Source organism: Oncorhynchus mykiss, chromosome 20 (genome assembly GCF_057628025.1).
Source record: "Oncorhynchus mykiss isolate SJ-2025 chromosome 20, ASM5762802v1, whole genome shotgun sequence".
Classification (NCBI taxonomy): domain Eukaryota; kingdom Metazoa; phylum Chordata; class Actinopteri; order Salmoniformes; family Salmonidae; genus Oncorhynchus; species Oncorhynchus mykiss.
This window is the reverse complement of record NC_143041.1, coordinates 15,933,823-15,951,142: the sequence shown is the minus strand read 5'-3', so window position 1 is coordinate 15,951,142 and position 17,320 is coordinate 15,933,823. Positions and strand designations below refer to the sequence as shown.

Here is a 17,320-nt window from a genome sequence, read left to right as displayed (position 1 = left end):
GAACAGACTATTTTGACATGCTACATTCCTTAGCACTCGGAGAGTCCCGTTCTGTGAGCTTGGGCGGCCTACCACTTAGCGGTTGAGCAATTGTTGCTACTAGATGTTTCCACTTCTCAATAACAGCACTTACAGTTGACCGGGGCAACTCTAGCAGGGCATACATTTGACAAACTAACTTGTTGGAAATGTGGCATCCTATGACAGTGCCATGGTGAAAGTCACTGTGCTCTTCAGTAAGGCCATTCTACTACCATTCACTTAGGTAGTCTTTTTGTGAAGGATTCAGGAATAGAAGTTGAACGCTACAACCATGTCTCTGTCACATGAGTATCTCTCATCTTAATTTGAAAGGCATGCTGGGAAATATACAGCTTTCCACCCTACAGTGTTAAAACAACACCCCCAGTGTTTTTTAAAAATGAGTATTTTAAAATATAAATTTTATTTTTGGGGGGTAGATCAGCTTTAAAATGTGCAATATGCAGAAGTCACTGGTTGCAAAAATTCTAATAGTTCACCTAATTTCAGTTATACCATCTAAACTCCTGTTAAATATCCTTTAAATAACCAAAATGATTATATTTTCAGCTGTTTGAAGCTGGTATACAAAACCGAAAGTAAAAACTTACAGGAAGCATAGAAATAGCTCACATAGAACCGGTCTACCGCTTCTTAGATTTTCTTTCAATGAGTGACAGATTTATAATTCAAATTTCTATGTGAATTTGGTCAGGTCACCCAAAAAGTGACATATTGCAGACAGATTGTAGGATCTATCAATTGAATTGTTTGCATAATTTCTAGTCCCTCTAATTTAAAAAATATTTGTATATATACTTTTCCCCCCTACCCTACCATAATTGGAGTAAACTAACGGCGAACAATACTTCTACTGCTACCTCCAATGTCCACAGATTAACCCATCTTTCTGCTCCAGCAGGTGTATCTCACTGATCATCCCTAAAGCCAACACCTCATTTGGCCGCCTTTCGTTCCAGTTCTCTGCTGCCTGTGACTGGAACGAATTGCAAAAATCGCTGAAGTTGGAGACTTTTATCTCCCCACCAACTTCAAACATCTGCTATCTGAGCAGCTAACCGATCGCTGCAGCTGTACATAGTCTATCGGTAAATAGCCCACGCATTTTTACCTACCTCATCCCCATACTGTTTTTATTTATTTACTTTTCTGCTCTTTTGCACACTAATATCTCTACCTGTACATGACCATCTGATCATTTATCACTCCAGTGTTAATCTGCAAAATTGTAATTATTCGCCTACCTCCTCATGCCTTTTGCACACAATGTATATAGACTCCCCTTTTTTTCTACTGTGTTATTGACTTGTTAATTGTTTACTCCATGTATAACTCTGTGTTGTCTGTTCACACTGCTTTGCTTTATCTTGGCCAGGTCGCAGTTGCAAATGAGAACTTGTTCTCAACTAGCCTACCTGGTTAAATAAAGGTGAAATAAAAAAATAAAAATAAAAATTTCCCAGTATAATTCCATTTAGCTATTTCCTTTTGCAATAAATTCCTCCATTTTACTATGATATTTTACGAAGGTCCTGAACCTCTCTATTTGTATTTTTTTCCCCTGATATTGCCCTAAAAATAAATACCCAAAAGTATCATGATATTTACCATTAACTGATTGTGGTTTTTCAGATCCCCTAACAATACTGTTTGACATAACAACCATTCCTGGACCTGACTCCGAAAATGAGCCACCGATGGACAGTACCAGAAATGATGTTCTATTGATTCTGTGTCCTTATGGCAGTCTGCACAAGGCTGACTGTTCAATGCTGTTGAGCATCCTTTTTGTAGCAAGTATTTGATATAATATCTTAAATTGAAACGAACAGATTGATGAGTCAATTGTTCTTTTATACACTGCTCAAAAAAATTAAGGGAACACTTAAACAACACAATGTAACTCCAAGTCAATCACACTTCTGTGAAATCAAACTGTCCACTTAGGAAGCAACACTGATTGACAATACATGTCACATGCTGTTGTGCAAATGGAATAGACAACAGGTGGAAATTATAGGCAATTAGCAAGACACCCCAAATAAAGAGGTGGTTCTGCAGGTGGTGACCACAGACCACTTCTCAGTTCCTATGCTTCCTGGCTGAGAGCTAGCGCGTGTGGGCCAGTTCCTATGCTTCCTTGGTCACTTTTGAATGCTGGCGGTGCTTTCACTCTAGTGGTAGCATGAGACGGAGTCTACAACCCACACAAGTGGCTCAAGTAGTGCAGCTCATCCAGGATGGCACATCAATGCGAGTTGTGGCAAGAAGGTTTGCTGTGCATGGAGATGGAGGCGCTACCAGGAGACAGGCCAGTACATCAGGAGACGTGGAGGAGGCCGTAGGAGGGCAACAACCCAGCAGCAGGACCGCTACCTCCGCCTTTGTGCAAGGAGGAGCACTGCCAGAGCCCTGCAAAATGACGTCCAGCAGGCCACAAATGTGCATGTGTCTGCTCAAACGGTCAGAAACAGACTCCATGAGGGTGGTATGAGGGCCCGACGTCCACAGGTGGGGGTTGTGCTTACCGCACAACACCGTGCAGGACGTTTGGCATTTGCCAGAGAACACCAAGATTGGCAAATTTGCCACTGGCGCCCTGTGCTCTTCACAGATGAAAGCAGGTTCACACTGAGCACATGTGACAGACGTGACAGAGTCTGGAGACACCGTGGAGAACGTTCTGCTGCCTGCAACATCCTCCAGCATGACCGGTTTGGCGGTGTGTCATGGTGTGGGGTGGCATTTCTTTGGGGGGCCGCACAGCCCTCCATGTGCTCGCCAGAGGTTGCCTGACTGCCATTTAGGTACCGAGATCCTCAGACCGCTTCTGAGACCATATGCTGGTGCGGTTGGCCCTGGGTTCCTCCATGCAAGACAATGCTAGACCTCATGTGGAGTGTGTCAGCAGTTCCTGCAAGAGGAAGGCATTGATGCTATGGACTGGCCTGCCCGTTCCCCAGACCTGAATCCAATTGAGCACATCTGGGACATCATGTCTTGCACCACAGACTGTCCAGGAGTTGGCTTTAGTCCAGGTCTGGGAGGAGATCCCTCAGGAGACCATCCACCACCTCATCAGGAGCATTCCCAGGCACGTGGAGGCCACACACACTACTGAGCCTCATTTTGACGTGTTTTAAGGACATTACATCAAAGTTGGATCAGCCTGTAGTGTTTTCTACTTTTATTTTATTTTTTAAGTCCAGACCTTCATGGGTTGATAAATTTGATTTCCATTGATCATTTGTGTGATTTTGTTGTCAGCACATTCAACTACGTATGTAAAGAAAAAAGTATTTAATAAGAATATTTCATTCATTCAGATCTAGGATGTATTATTTTAGTGTTCCCTTTATTTTTTTTGAGCAGTGTATGTCAGTTCATAGACCCAATGCCAAGGTATTGGGACAACAAAAACCTGTTTCCATCTGACTTGAATTTTATAACGTGTTGCTGTCAAACCTTTTGACTTTAATTGAAGCTGATAAATGTTTTTGATGTATACTAATCATTTTATGATTTTCAATGGGTGGCAGACAGACTAACTAGCTAATCAACTAGCCCACATGGCGAACACTATATATACAGTTTTTCCATTGTTGAGAGGTTAGCTTTTCCAGGCTAGCACTGTGTTAACCATCCATGGGCAGCAAGTAACCTAGCATTTAGAGAGGCAAGCTGGCGGCTTGCCAGTTCGAATCTCGGGTCTGACATGAAAAATCTGTCTGAAAATGAGCTGGCAACCATAGGGTTTCTGGTATCAAATTCCATATGAAATTGCCTGCCGTTGTGCCCTTGAGCAAGGCAATTAACCCCCCATGACAACAGCTCCCTGGGTGCCCAGTGTGGCAGCATCCTCACCTCTCCAAAAACGTCATGTACACAGTGCCGTGAAAAAGTCTTTGCCCCCTCTCTAACGTTTGCATATTTTTGATCAGATCAAACACACAATCAAGTCTACATGAAAATGGATAGTTTTGGATTGGCCTGGTCAAAGTCCCAACTGAGATGTTGTGGCAGGACTTGAAACGAGCAGTTCATGCTGGAAAACCCACAAATGTCGCAGATTTTAAAGCAGTTCTGCATGAAAGAGTGAGCCAAAATTCCCCCACAGCGATGTCAGAGACTGATCAACAACTACAGGAAGCATGTGGTTGCAGTCATTGCAGCTAAAGATATTTAGTATGTCCGTAAACACTTGCACATGATCTGAGGACGCGGCTAGGGATGCCGTCTGGGCCGGCAACCTTGCGAGGGTTAACACTCTTAAAATGTCTTACTCACGTTGGCCATGGAGAAGGAGAGCCAAAAGTCCTTGTTAGCAGGCTGTGTCCGTGGCACTGTGTGTGTTTAGCTTGAACGTGTTTAGCTTGCCGGAAGCAAGATGTCCACGACGTGGCTGGTTTTCCCTTTGTAGACCGTGATTGTCTGTAAGACCCTGCCACGTATGTCTCATGTCTGAGCCGTTAAATTGCGACTCCACTTTGTCTCTGTACTGACGTTTAGCCTGTTTGATTGCCTTATGGAGGGAATAACTACACTGTTTGTATTCGGCCATATTTACAGTCACCTTGCCATGGTTAAATGCGGTGGTTAGCGCTTTCAGTTTTGCGCGAATGCTGCATTCTAGCCACGGTTTCTGTTTTTTCTAGTTTTTAATAGTCACAGTGGGAACGACTATACACTTCCTGTTGAACTCAGTCACCGTATCCATGTATTCCTCAATGTTATTCTCAGAGGGTTACCCGGAACGTATCCCAGTCCACATGATCAAAACAATCTTGAAGCATGGATTCCAATTGGTCAGACCAGCTTTGAAAATACTTTAACAGGGGTACTTCCTGTTTGAGTTTCTACCTAAATGGAGTACTGATCAGATTTGCCGAAGGGAGGGCGGGGGAGGGTCTTGTAGGCATTCTGTAGCAGTAGTCCAATGTTTTACCAGCGCGAGTACTACAGTCAATGTGTTGGTAGAACTTCAGTAGTGTTTTCCTCAAACTTACTGTGTTAAAATCCCCAGCTACTATAAATGCAGCCTCAGGATATGTGGTTTCCAGCTTGCATAAAGTCCAGTGTAATTCTTTGAGGGCCGTTGTGGTATCGGCTTGAGGGGGAATATACACGGCTGTTACTATAACTGAAGAGAATTCCCTTGGGAGGTAATACGGTCAGCATTTGTTTGTGAGGTATTCTAGGTCAGGTGAACAAAAGGACTTGAGTTTCTGTGTGTTATCACAGTCACACCATGAGTAGAACCCCCCCCCCCCCCCTTCCCAGTTCAGCTGAAAAGGTGGCGCAGGGAATGCAAAAATATTCTTTAGAAATATTTAACCTCCACACATTAACAAGTCCAATACCTCAAATGATAGATGAACACCTTGTTCATCTACCCAGCGTGTCAGATTTTTTAAATGTTTTACGGCAAAAACACAACATATATTTATGTTAGACCACCACCAAACCAAAGAAAAAACGTAGCCATTTTTTCCAGCAAAAGATAGAAATCGCAAAAGCAGGATAAAAAAAAAAAATCAATCACTAACCTCTTGAAAATCTTCATCAGATGACATGTTACACAGTACATTAATGTTTTGTTCGATAATATGCATTTTATATCCATAAATCTCCTTTTACATTGACGCCATGTTCAGGAAATCCTCCAAAATATCCGGAGGAATTATAGAAAGCTACGCCAGATAACAGAAATACTCATCATAAACTTTGACTAAAGATACATGTTCTACATATAATTAAAAAGATACACTGGTTCTTAATGCAACCGCTGTGTCAATTTTTTTTTAACGTTACGGAAAAAGCCTAACATTGCAATAATCTGAGACGGCGCTCAGACGTACAGTGCCTTGCGAAAGTATTCGGCCCCCTTGAACTTTGCGACCTTTTGCCACTTTCAGGCTTCAAACATAAAGATATAAAACTGTATTTTTTTGTGAAGAATCAACAACAAGTGGGACACAATCATGAAGTGGAACGACATTTATTGGATATTTCAAACTTTTTTAACAAATCAAAAACTGAAAAATTGGGCGTGCAAAATTATTCAGCCCCTTTACTTTCAGTGCAGCAAACTCTCTCCAGAAGTTCAGTGAGGATCTCTGAATGATCCAATGTTGACCTAAATGACTAATGATGATAAATACAATCCACCTGTGTGTAATCAAGTCTCCGTATAAATGCACCTGCACTGTGATAGTCTCAGAGGTCCGTTAAAAGCGCAGAGAGCATCATGAAGAACAAGGAACACACCAGGCAGGTCCGAGATACTGTTGTGAAGAAGTTTAAAGCCGGATTTGGATACAAAAAGATTTCCCAACCTTTAAACATCCCAAGGAGCACTGTGCAAGTGATAATATTGAAATGGAAGGAGTATCAGACCACTGCAAATCTACCAAGACCTGGCCGTCCCTCTAAACTTTCAGCTCATACAAGGAGAAGACTGATCAGAGATGCAGCCAAGAGGCCCATGATCACTCTGGATGAACTGCAGAGATCTACAGCTGAGGTGGGAGACTCTGTCCATAGGACAACAATCAGTCGTATATTGCACAAATCTGGCCTTTATGGAAGAGTGGCAAGAAGAAAGCCATTTCTTAAAGATATCCATAAAAAGTGTAGTTTAAAGTTTGCCACAAGCCACCTGGGAGACACACCAAACATGTGGAAGAAGGTGCTCTGGTCAGATGAAACCAAAACTTTTTGGCAACAATGCAAAATGTTATGTTTGGCGTAAAAGCAACACAGCTGAACACACCATCCCCACTGTCAAACATGGTGGTGGCAGCATCATGGTTTGGGCCTGCTTTTCTTCAGCAGGGACAGGGAAGATGGTTAAAATTGATGGGAAGATGGATGGAGCCAAATACAGGACCATTCTGGAAGAAAACCTGATGGAGTCTGCAAAAGACCTGAGACTGGGACGGAGATTTGTCTTCCAACAAGACAATGATCCAAAACATAAAGCAAAATCTACAATGGAAAGGTTCAAAAATAAACATATCCAGGTGTTAGAATGGCCAAGTCAAAGTCCAGACCTGAATCCAATCGAGAATCTGTGGAAAGAACTGAAAACTGCTGTTCACAAATGCTCTCCATCCAACCTCACTGAGCTCGAGCTGTTTTGCAAGGAGGAATGGGAAAAAATTTCAGTCTCTCGATGTGCAAAACTGATAGAGACATACCCCAAGCGACTTACAGCTGTAATCGCAGCAAAAGGTGGCGCTACAAAGTATTAACTTAAAGGGGCTGAATAATTTTGCACGCCCAATTTTCAGTCTATGATTTGTTAAAAAAGTGAAATATCCAATAAATGTTGTTCCACTTCATGATTGTGTCCCACTTGTTGTTGATTCTTCACAAAAAAATACAGTTTTATATCTTTATGTTTGAAGCCTGAAATGTGGCAAAAGGTCGCAAAGTTCAAGGGGGCCGAATACTTTCGCAAGGCACTGTAACAATATTTCTCCGCCATGCTGTCTCCAAAATTACAACATAAATATTCCCTTACCTTTGATGGTCTTCGATCAGAATGTAGTGCAAGGAGTCCTAGTTCAACAATACATCGTTTTGTTTCATAATGTTCAATTCTAGTGTCCAAGTAGCAGCATTTGCTACCACTTTCAGCTCAAATGCCCAAAAAAGGACTTCTGGTCCAGGATAACTTTGCATCAAAACTTCCAAATTACATATTACAGGTCGACGAAACTGGTCAAACTAAGTGCAGAATCAATCTTCAGGATGTTATAATCATATAGATCCAATAGCATTCCAACCGGATCATTCGTTTTCATCTGGGGCTGATTGGAACAGCCGAAGCACTCAAACGCAAACGCGCCTCAACAACATGGAAATCTTTTGCGACACCTACTACTTTCCTTCCCATTAGGTCAAAGTTCACAGCAAATGCTCCATTACACATTCTACTGAATGAGGACATCTAGTGGAAGATGTAGGAAGTGTTTCCAGATCCATAACTTGTTGGGAAGGGAGGGGGCGATGACGTCAAAGTTGCCCCAACTTTCAGGATTTCAAAACTAGTTTGGAAGAGTGCCTGCCCTGTGAGTTCTGTTATACTCACAGACATAATTCAAACGGTTTTAGAATCTTCAGAGTGTTTTCTATCCAATATTAATAATAATATGCATATATTAGCAATTTAGGACAGATTTTGATGCAGTTCACTATGGGCACGCAATTATTCCAAAGGGGAAATACTGCCCCCTATCTCTAACAGGTTTTAATCATGAAACATACACATTCCTGTCTGCGCAATGTACTGAGAACCCAGATGGCTGTATGGATGGGGACAGTATATCTCAAGAGAGCCAAGTTTCTGTGAAAAAGAGTGTTACCATCTCTGATGTCTCCCTGGAAGGAGATCCTTGCCCTGAGCTTGTCTACTTTATTATCCTGTGACTGAACATTAGCGATTAATATACTATGAAGCAGTGGATGGTGTGTATGCCTCCTGAGTCAGATTAAAATTCCACTCTGAATACCTCTTGTCCGCTGGCTGTGTTTTGGAGCAGCCTCCGCAATAAGCTCAATTGCCCTGGGGGGTACGAACAAATGATCCAATTCGGGAAAGTAGTATTTCTGGTCGTAATGCTTGGAGTTACCGAGTGTATGTAGTAGAGGTCGACCGATTATGATTTTTCAACACCGATACCGATTATTGGAAGACAAAAAAAAAAGCCGATACCGATTAATCAGCCGATTTTATAAAAAATGTATATATATACACATTTTTGTAATAACGACAATTGCAACAATACTTAATGAACACTTTTATTTTACTTAATATAATACATATTATGGGCTTTTGGATGGGTGTTCTTTAAGGTGATTCCACAGATTGGTGGTATTTCTTGATTTAGCCGTTGCTGACCCCATGCTTATCTTTATCACAAATAAGACACCTTGCTATCCCTGGTGCCAATTCCATGTAATAGTCCCACACTGGTGCTCTGCTTTTCTCTGCCATCTGTAAAACACACACACAGCTCTGAAGTGACAATGTTACTGGAAAGTCTGCTTAGGAGACAAATACTCTCAACTGTTTGAGTACAAATATAGTTTAAGTTTAAGTTGCTGTGATGAATGTTGAAAACAAAAACTGTCATTTCTATATGCAGGAAATCCTATTTTAATAATGGACATGGTAAGAATTGACTACCAAAGTGCGAGTCATAATTCCCATGACACCCAGCAAAATTTGAAAAGCGGTTCCTTCATTAATTTATTCCATAGGATATTTTTAGACTCACTTAAAATAAGGTCTGTGTTTTTTGTAGGCTTACACCACCGTGCCAATGTTATAACTGTGTAGATATCCATAGGACAAGGTAACTCTGATCAATATTGGCTAAATATCTAGAGTTTTTTTCCCTCTGGTTGCAGATGTGACATGCTGGTAGAAATGAGGTAAAACTGATTTAAGTTTGCCTGCATTAAAGTCCCCGGCCACTAGGAGCGCTGCTTCTAGATGAGCATTTTCTTGTTTGCTTATGGCCTTATGGAGTTGGTTGAGTGCGGTCTTAGTGCCAGCATCGGTTTGTGGTGGTAAATAGACGGCTACGAATAATATAGAGGAGTACTCTCTTGGTAGATAGTTTGGTCTACAGCTTATCATAAGGTTCTCTACCTCAGACTTCTTTAAAATTAGACATTGCGCACCAGCTGTTATTGACATATAGACACACATCCTCACCCGTCATCTTACCATATGTAGCTTCTCTGTCCTGCTGGTACATGGAAAATCCCGCCAGCTCTATATTGTCCATGTCGTCTTTCAGCCACGACTCAGTGAAACATCAGATATTACAGTTTTTAATGTCCTGTTGGTAGAATAATCTTGATCGTAGGTCATCAATTTTATTTTCCAATGATTGCACGTTGGCCAATAGAACGGATGGTAGTGGGAGATTACTCGCCTCCCTACAAACTCCCAGAAGGCAGCCCGACCTCATCCCCCTTTTCACCATATTTTCTTCACGTAAATGATGGGGTTCCCGAGAAATCAGTATATCCTTCAAGCAGTGATGTAAAGTACTTAAGTAAAAATACTTTGAAGTACTACTTAAGTCGTTTTTGTTTTGTATCTGTACTTTACGTTACTATTTTTATTTTTTACAATTTTTACTTCACTACATTCCTAATGAAAAGTATGTACTTTTTACTCCATACATTTTCCCTGACACCCAAAAGTACTCGTTACATTTTGAATGGTTAGCAGGACAGGAAAATGGTCCAATTCACGCACTTATCAAGAGAACATCCCTGGTAATCTACTGCCTCTGATCTGGCGGACTCACTAAACACAAATGCTTTGTTTGTAAATGATGTCCGAATGTTGGAGTGTGCCCCTGGCTATCCGTAAATAAATAGAAAAACAAGAAAATGGTTACTTATATTGCTTAAATATAAGGAATGTGAAATGATTTATACTTTTACGTTTGTCATGTAATATTTTAAATTTGATATAACTGCCTTAATGTTGCTGGATCCAAGGAAGAGTGGCAGCAGCTAATGGGGATCCTTAATAAATACAAATATGCATTACCTCTCAAGGAAGTCTGAGGGAGTCCACTCTACCTCCGAGTGCCCCCAATACCACAGCTTTCCCCTCCGCTTTTATTTTTCAGCTGAGGCAGGGAGACAAATTGCTGTCACCAGTTTCCAGTGTCACTACAATGTCTCTTTAAATAAAACATCTCTGTAGCAACCAGGCGTCTTGCCAATGGCACAGAGCAAAAATACTATTGAAGAGCAACTCACACTGCCACCACTAGTGGGAGCCATACTCCACTGGTGAGCAAGAGTCAGCCTCCCCCATGGGCTGCTCGCTAAGAGAGTAGACAACTGGTGCGCAATCTCGCCTGGGGTCCTATCCACAGTTACCAAGGGCTACAGACTCATGTCTATTGGAGGAAGTTAACTTTTGCGTGCTCAAGCCGAACGTACTGTCCCATTCTATTCGTCCAGGCGACTGGTTCAAGTCATTTATCAGAAATTGACAAAGAGGGGAAAAAAATAGAATAATGAAAATGTGCATGTAGGATTACTAATCCCCTTCCTCCCTCTCCTTCGCCCTCTCTCCCCATCACTGTCTCCTCTACCTCCACTCTCTCTTTCCCCTCCTCTCTCTCTCTCCCCCCGTACCTCCCTCTCTCTCTCTCTCGGAGTAAGAGTTTGTGTACTCCGGCCAACATGTTCATTATTAACCTGCCGTTAACAGACTTCCTCATGTGTGTGACTTAGACCCCCATCTTCTTCATCAACAGCATGCGCAACAGATGGATCTTTGGAGAAAAAGGTAACCATAGTTACGAAGGTAACACCTTAGGAGAGAAGGGAAATTACTTATTGGAGGTTTAATGTCAACTAATGAAGTCCATCCATTTGTGAAGTTTAGACCATTACCATGTTTGGAGTCTCTCACTCTCTCTCACTCTCTCACTCTCTCTCTCACACTCACTCTCACACTCCCTCACTCACTCACTCACTCACACACACGGTATATTGATGCTAAATAACAGGCCTCTACTCTGAATTAAATCAGTTGTATTGAGTTTTTCTTTGATGAACGTCATACTAGAAGAGGCATTGTTTTCCTCGGACATCATTGGATAAGGATAAGTACTGCAATTTTTCACATTGCTGGATGCTCCTTGTCTGAAGACTCATACTGTCTATCGCTACGTACATGCATTCTGAGACTACCATCGTAGAAGTTGTAAAAACAAGCAATCAGCGATTGAATCCTCTCAAATCATCACTAAGCTCGAGGCCTCGGGTCTGAACCCCACCCTATGCAACTGGGTTCTGGACTTCCTGACGGGCCGACCCCAGGTGGTGAAGGTAGGCAACAACACCTGAACCACGCGGATCCTCAACACGGGGTGCCCCACAGGGGTGTGTGCTCAACCCCTTCCTGTACTCCCTGTTCACCCATGTATGTCACCAACTCAATCATCATGTTTCCTGTTGACACAACAGTGGTAGGCCTGATTAACAAATAAAACAAGAGAGCCTACAGGAAGGAGGTGAGATCCCTGGTGGAGTGGTGCCAGGAGTATAACATCAACAAAATGAAGGAGCTGATCGTGGATTTCAGGAAATAGTAGAGAGCCATCCACATCGGCGGCTGACGACCTGAAATGGTTCATTCACGCAGACAGTGTCGACAAGAATACTCAACAGCGCCTCTTCAACCTCAGAAGGCTGATGAAATTTGGCTTGCCACTAAGACCCTCATGAACTTCTACAGATTGAGAGCATCCTGTCGGGCGGTATCACCGCCTGGTATGGCAATTGCACCGTCTGCAACAAACAAACAATATCCCACAACCCAGGTGGGAACAATGGAGAACTTAAATATGATCCCCAATTAGAGACGATAATCAGCTGCCTCTAATTGGGAAGCATACCAAGCACACCAACATAGGAAAACTAGAACACCACCCTAGTCACGCCCTGACCTACAACACCATAGAGAACCAAGGGCTCTCTATGGTCAGGGAGTGACAAGAGGAAGGTAGAATCCTAAAACAACGGCTACAACACTCATCATATGTGGCAGGGCTTGCAAACGATAACGGATTACAAAGGGAAACCCAGCAATGAGCTGTCCAGCGAAGCAGAACTCCCAAATTACTATTTTTCACTGACTACCCACACTTACTAGACTTTATATACACACCATATACACAGTCACTCACACACACTCTACACTGTTACTCCCACACATTCAAACACTACGTACGCACACACACTTAACACACACACACATACCGACACAACACAACACAAACATACATGCACACACGCTTCTGTTGCAGTTAGGTGAATTATGGCCCATTCCTCCTGACAGAGCTGTAACTGAGTCAGTTTTGAAGGCCTCCTTGCTCACACACACTTTTTCAGTTCTACCCACACATTTTCTTTAGGATTGAGGTCAGGGCTTTGTGATGGCCACTCCAAAACCTTGACTTTGTTGTCCTTAAGCCATTTTGCCACAACTTTTGAAGAATGCTTGTGGTCATTGTCCATTTGGAATAACCATTTGTGACCAAGCTTTAACTTCCTGACTGATGTCTTGAGATGTTGCTTCAATATATCCACGTCATTTTCTTCCCTCATGATGCCATCTATTTTGTGAAGTGCACCAGTCCCTCCTGCAGCAAAGCACCCCCACAACATGATTCTGCCACCCCCGTGCTTCAGGATTAGGATGGTGTTCTTCAACTGCAAACCTCCCCCTTTTTCCTCCAAACATAACGATGGTCATTATGGCAAACTGTTCTATTTTTGTTTCATCAGACCAGAGGACATTTCTCCAAAAAGTGTGATCTTTGTCCCGACGTGCAGTTGCAAACCGTAGTCTGGCTTTTTTATGGCGGTTTTGGAGCAGTGGCTTCTTCCTTGCTGAGCGGCCTTTCAGGCTATGTCGATATAGGACTCGTTTAACTGTAGATACATATAGATACTTTTGTACCTGTTTCCTCCAGCTTCACAAGGTCCTTTGCTGTTGTTCTATGATTGATCTGCACTTTTCGCACCAAAGTACGTTAATCTCTAGGAGACAGAAAGCGTCTCCTTCCTGAGCGGTATGACAGCTGCATTGTCCCATGGATGAAATTGCTCCCAAGGATTGCTCGCAGATTGCTCCCAAGGATGAACCAGACTTCTGGAGGTCTACAATTTTACACGACATCGTGTGGAAGCTGTAGGAATTGCATCCGTGTCCATATTAAATTTGGTGTCCTTTAAACAATACATGCAAGTGGCGCATGGATATTATTTTCAGCTTTCAGTGACCAGTTTTTCTTGCGCTTTTCGATTAAACACACGCTCTGTTATAGTCACAGCCGTGATTTAACCAGTTTTAGAAACTTCAGAGTGTTTTCTATCCACACATACTAATCATATGCATATACTATATTCCTGGCATGAGTAGCAGGACGCTGAAATGTTGCGCGATTTTTAACAGAATGTTTGAAAAAGGAGGGGGTAGAATGAAGAGGTTTTTAAGAACAAAGACAGCCTCCTCCTTCCTCCCTGTTGGGGGATTGAACCCCGGTCTCCTGTCCGCACCATACAGGGATTTTTTTGCTAAATAGCCCAGTACTGTACTGCCGACCGTCATGTTGTTCAGCGCCATATTTTCAGTTCCATTCTAACGGAAACCGTTAGGGTTTCGTTTTTTTTTTTTTTTTTTCTGAATAGAAACACCATAATTTTAAAACTAGTAAGGTTAGGGATAGTCGGCCAATTGCCAGGGAAAATGCAGAGCGCCAGATTCAAATAAAATACTATAAAATTCAAACTTTCATTAAATCACACATGTAAGATACTCAATTAAAGCTACACTCGTTGTGAATCCAGCCAACATGTCAGATTTTAAAAATGCTTTTCGGCAAAAGCATAAGAAGCTATTATCTGATAGCCTGCACCATCTGCACCAGCAGTAAACAAAGGAGTTAGCATATTTCAACCCTGCAGGCGCTACACAAAACGCTGAAATAAAATGTAAAACATGCATTACCTTTGAGCTTCTTTTGTTGGCACTCCAATATGTCCCATGAACATCACAATTGGTCCTTTTGTTCGATTAATTCCGTCCATATATATCCAAAATATCCATTTATAAAGCGCGTTTGATCCAGAAAAAAACAGCTTACAAAAAACGCAACGTCAGTACAAAATATTTCATAAGTTGCCTATAAACTTTGCCAAAATATTTCAAACTACTTTTGTAATGCAACTTTAGGTATTTTTAAACGTTAATAATCGAGCAAATTGTAGACGGGGCAATCTGTGTTCAATACAGGAATGAAAACAAACCAGCGCCACTTTTCACGTCTTGCGCAACTCACAAAAGTGTACCCAGTTCCTAGTTGGCCTACTTCTTCATTGCACAAAGGAATAACCTCAACCAAATTCCAAAGACTGGTGACATCCAGTGGAAGCGGTAGGAACTGAAAACAGGTTCCTAAGAAATATCCCTTGGCAATAACAGTCGGAACAGAGAGAGGCAAAAAAAAAAGATTCTGAACAGTTAGTCCTCGGGGTTTTGCCTGCTACATAAGTTCTGTTAAACTCACAGACATGATTCAAACAGTTTTAGAAACTTCAGAGTGTTTTCTATCCAAATCTATGAATAATATGCATATCTTATATTCTTGGCATGAGTAGCAGGAAGTTGAAATTGGGCATGCTATCTATCCAAAAGTGAAAATTCTGCCCCCTAACCCCAAGAATGAATTAAGCCACATTTCTTAAAATCAATCCCATATACTATGTTATTACAAAAAAGTTTTTTTTTATTATCTGGTAATGCCAATACGGAATACTATCAAATGCTTCTCAAAGATGCCCTCTGAGGGTCAAACTAGCAATAACTTGCAGTAACAGAAAAAAATGGTTGAGAATTAAATGACGTGCCACAGAATGCTGCGGCAGCATGCAAGGTGTGCCGCAGTATGACGCAACTTTTAATGGAGGAACCACTATAGTTCACTTTCATAGCAGCCACATAAAAACAGTATGATCACTTTCATCATTGTATATATAATTCCTTCTCACAACTATATACGCACTCTCCTCCTCTCACCTTTTCACTTCACTTGTGGACATCAGTGCACAACACATCAGTCGGTGGCAATAAATTAATAAAACCAAAAGCTTACCTTGACTTGAAAGTGTTCCAGTGTTAGATAGCCATAGCCAGTTAGCTAACATCCCTCTCCGTTTGAGCCGGGTGTTTTTCTTTTAAGCTAAACTAGCTAGCTACATTTGTTAGCTAAGTGAAAGTGAAAGTTTTAAAAAATACAACCAAATATAGCCACAATACAACCAAATCTCTCTCTTATCTATCTTGCTTCTCCTTAATTTTTGAAGACATTAATTTGTTCAAAACTGTTCAACTATTGTCTTTCTCTACCTTTGAGTCAAATACACATGTTATGCACTGCAGCGCTAGCTAGCTGTAGCTTATGCTTTCAGTACTAGATTCATTCTCTGATCCTTTTATTTGGTGGACAACATGTCAGTTTATGCTGCAAGAGCTCTGTTAGGCTGGAGGACATCCTCCGGAAGTTGTCAAAATTACTGTGTAAGTCTATGGAAAGGAGTGAGAACCATGAGCCTTCCAGGTTTTGAATTGAAGTCAATGTACCAGGAGGAGGACGGAAACTAGCTCTGGATTGATTGGATTTAAATGCAGCCCCTGCAAAAAAACGTATCTCTTTCTGAAACTGACAGATTTTGATAGGGATTTTGATAGGGATTTATTTTTTTATTATATGACTTATATTGAGGTTAGGAGTTAGGTTAAGGTTTAGGAGAAGGGTTAGCTAACATGCTAAGAAGTTGCAAAGTAGCTAAAAAGTAATAAGTAGTTTCAAAGTTGCTAAATTGTTGTCCGTGATGCGATTTCAACACTCAACCTTTGGGTTGCTAGACGTTCACATTATATGCTTACCCAGTTTTTCCTGATCTGGTAGTAGGCTAACCAACTCCGGACCCTGGTTGTAGCGTATGACATAGTAATACATCAGCTGTAAAATAAACATATTTTTCTATGGGCTATTATGGGAGCAGATTATGCTTCTATTCAGTAATGGTACTGTTATTTTAGTATTTTATTAGGATCCCCATTAGCTGTTGCGAAAGCAGCAGCTACTCTTCCAACATAAAACATGACACAATACAGAACATAAATGAACAAGAACGGCTCAAGGACAGAACTACATACATTTGGTCATATGGTTTAAAACAAACAACAGCAAAAAAAACACCTGGACAAACATTGCCCAAGGGAGGATGACAACATTAGAACTCTTTACACAGACCGAGACAGCAACTGCAGTTGGACAAAAAAAGAACAGGTCTGAGCTCCGCTGTATGCAGGATTGCATCGTGTAGGCCTATGTATCTGTAATTAAAAAGGTTCTCATACAGTATGTCATCACTACTGTAATGACTGATTAATTCCAGTCAATCATTTTGGATGAAAAAGGCCTATCCACCGTAAGTGTGACTATAAACCACATTTGATCACTTTCACATTTTCTCAGAACACAAATAAATTGGCCTATTTTAGGCTATAGCTTTGGTTATATTTTTTTCCCCTTTTTTAATAGTTGACATTTTATTTCATTGTTATGCGCTAGTAACATAAGCATTTCACTGCACACGCTATGACACGCAACTAATACATTTTGATTTGATTTAAATCGTTGTGCAACATCATGGGTAA

General features: G+C 41.5%; 1 protein-coding gene across 1 annotated transcript in view; it reads right to left on the bottom strand.

Moving 5' to 3' along the window:
• The window catches only part of gdh03 (glutamate dehydrogenase 3), a gene marked incomplete at its 3' end in the record, with an annotated part of 135,318 nt that overhangs the window by 35,665 nt on the left and 82,333 nt on the right, over positions 1-17,320 (bottom strand).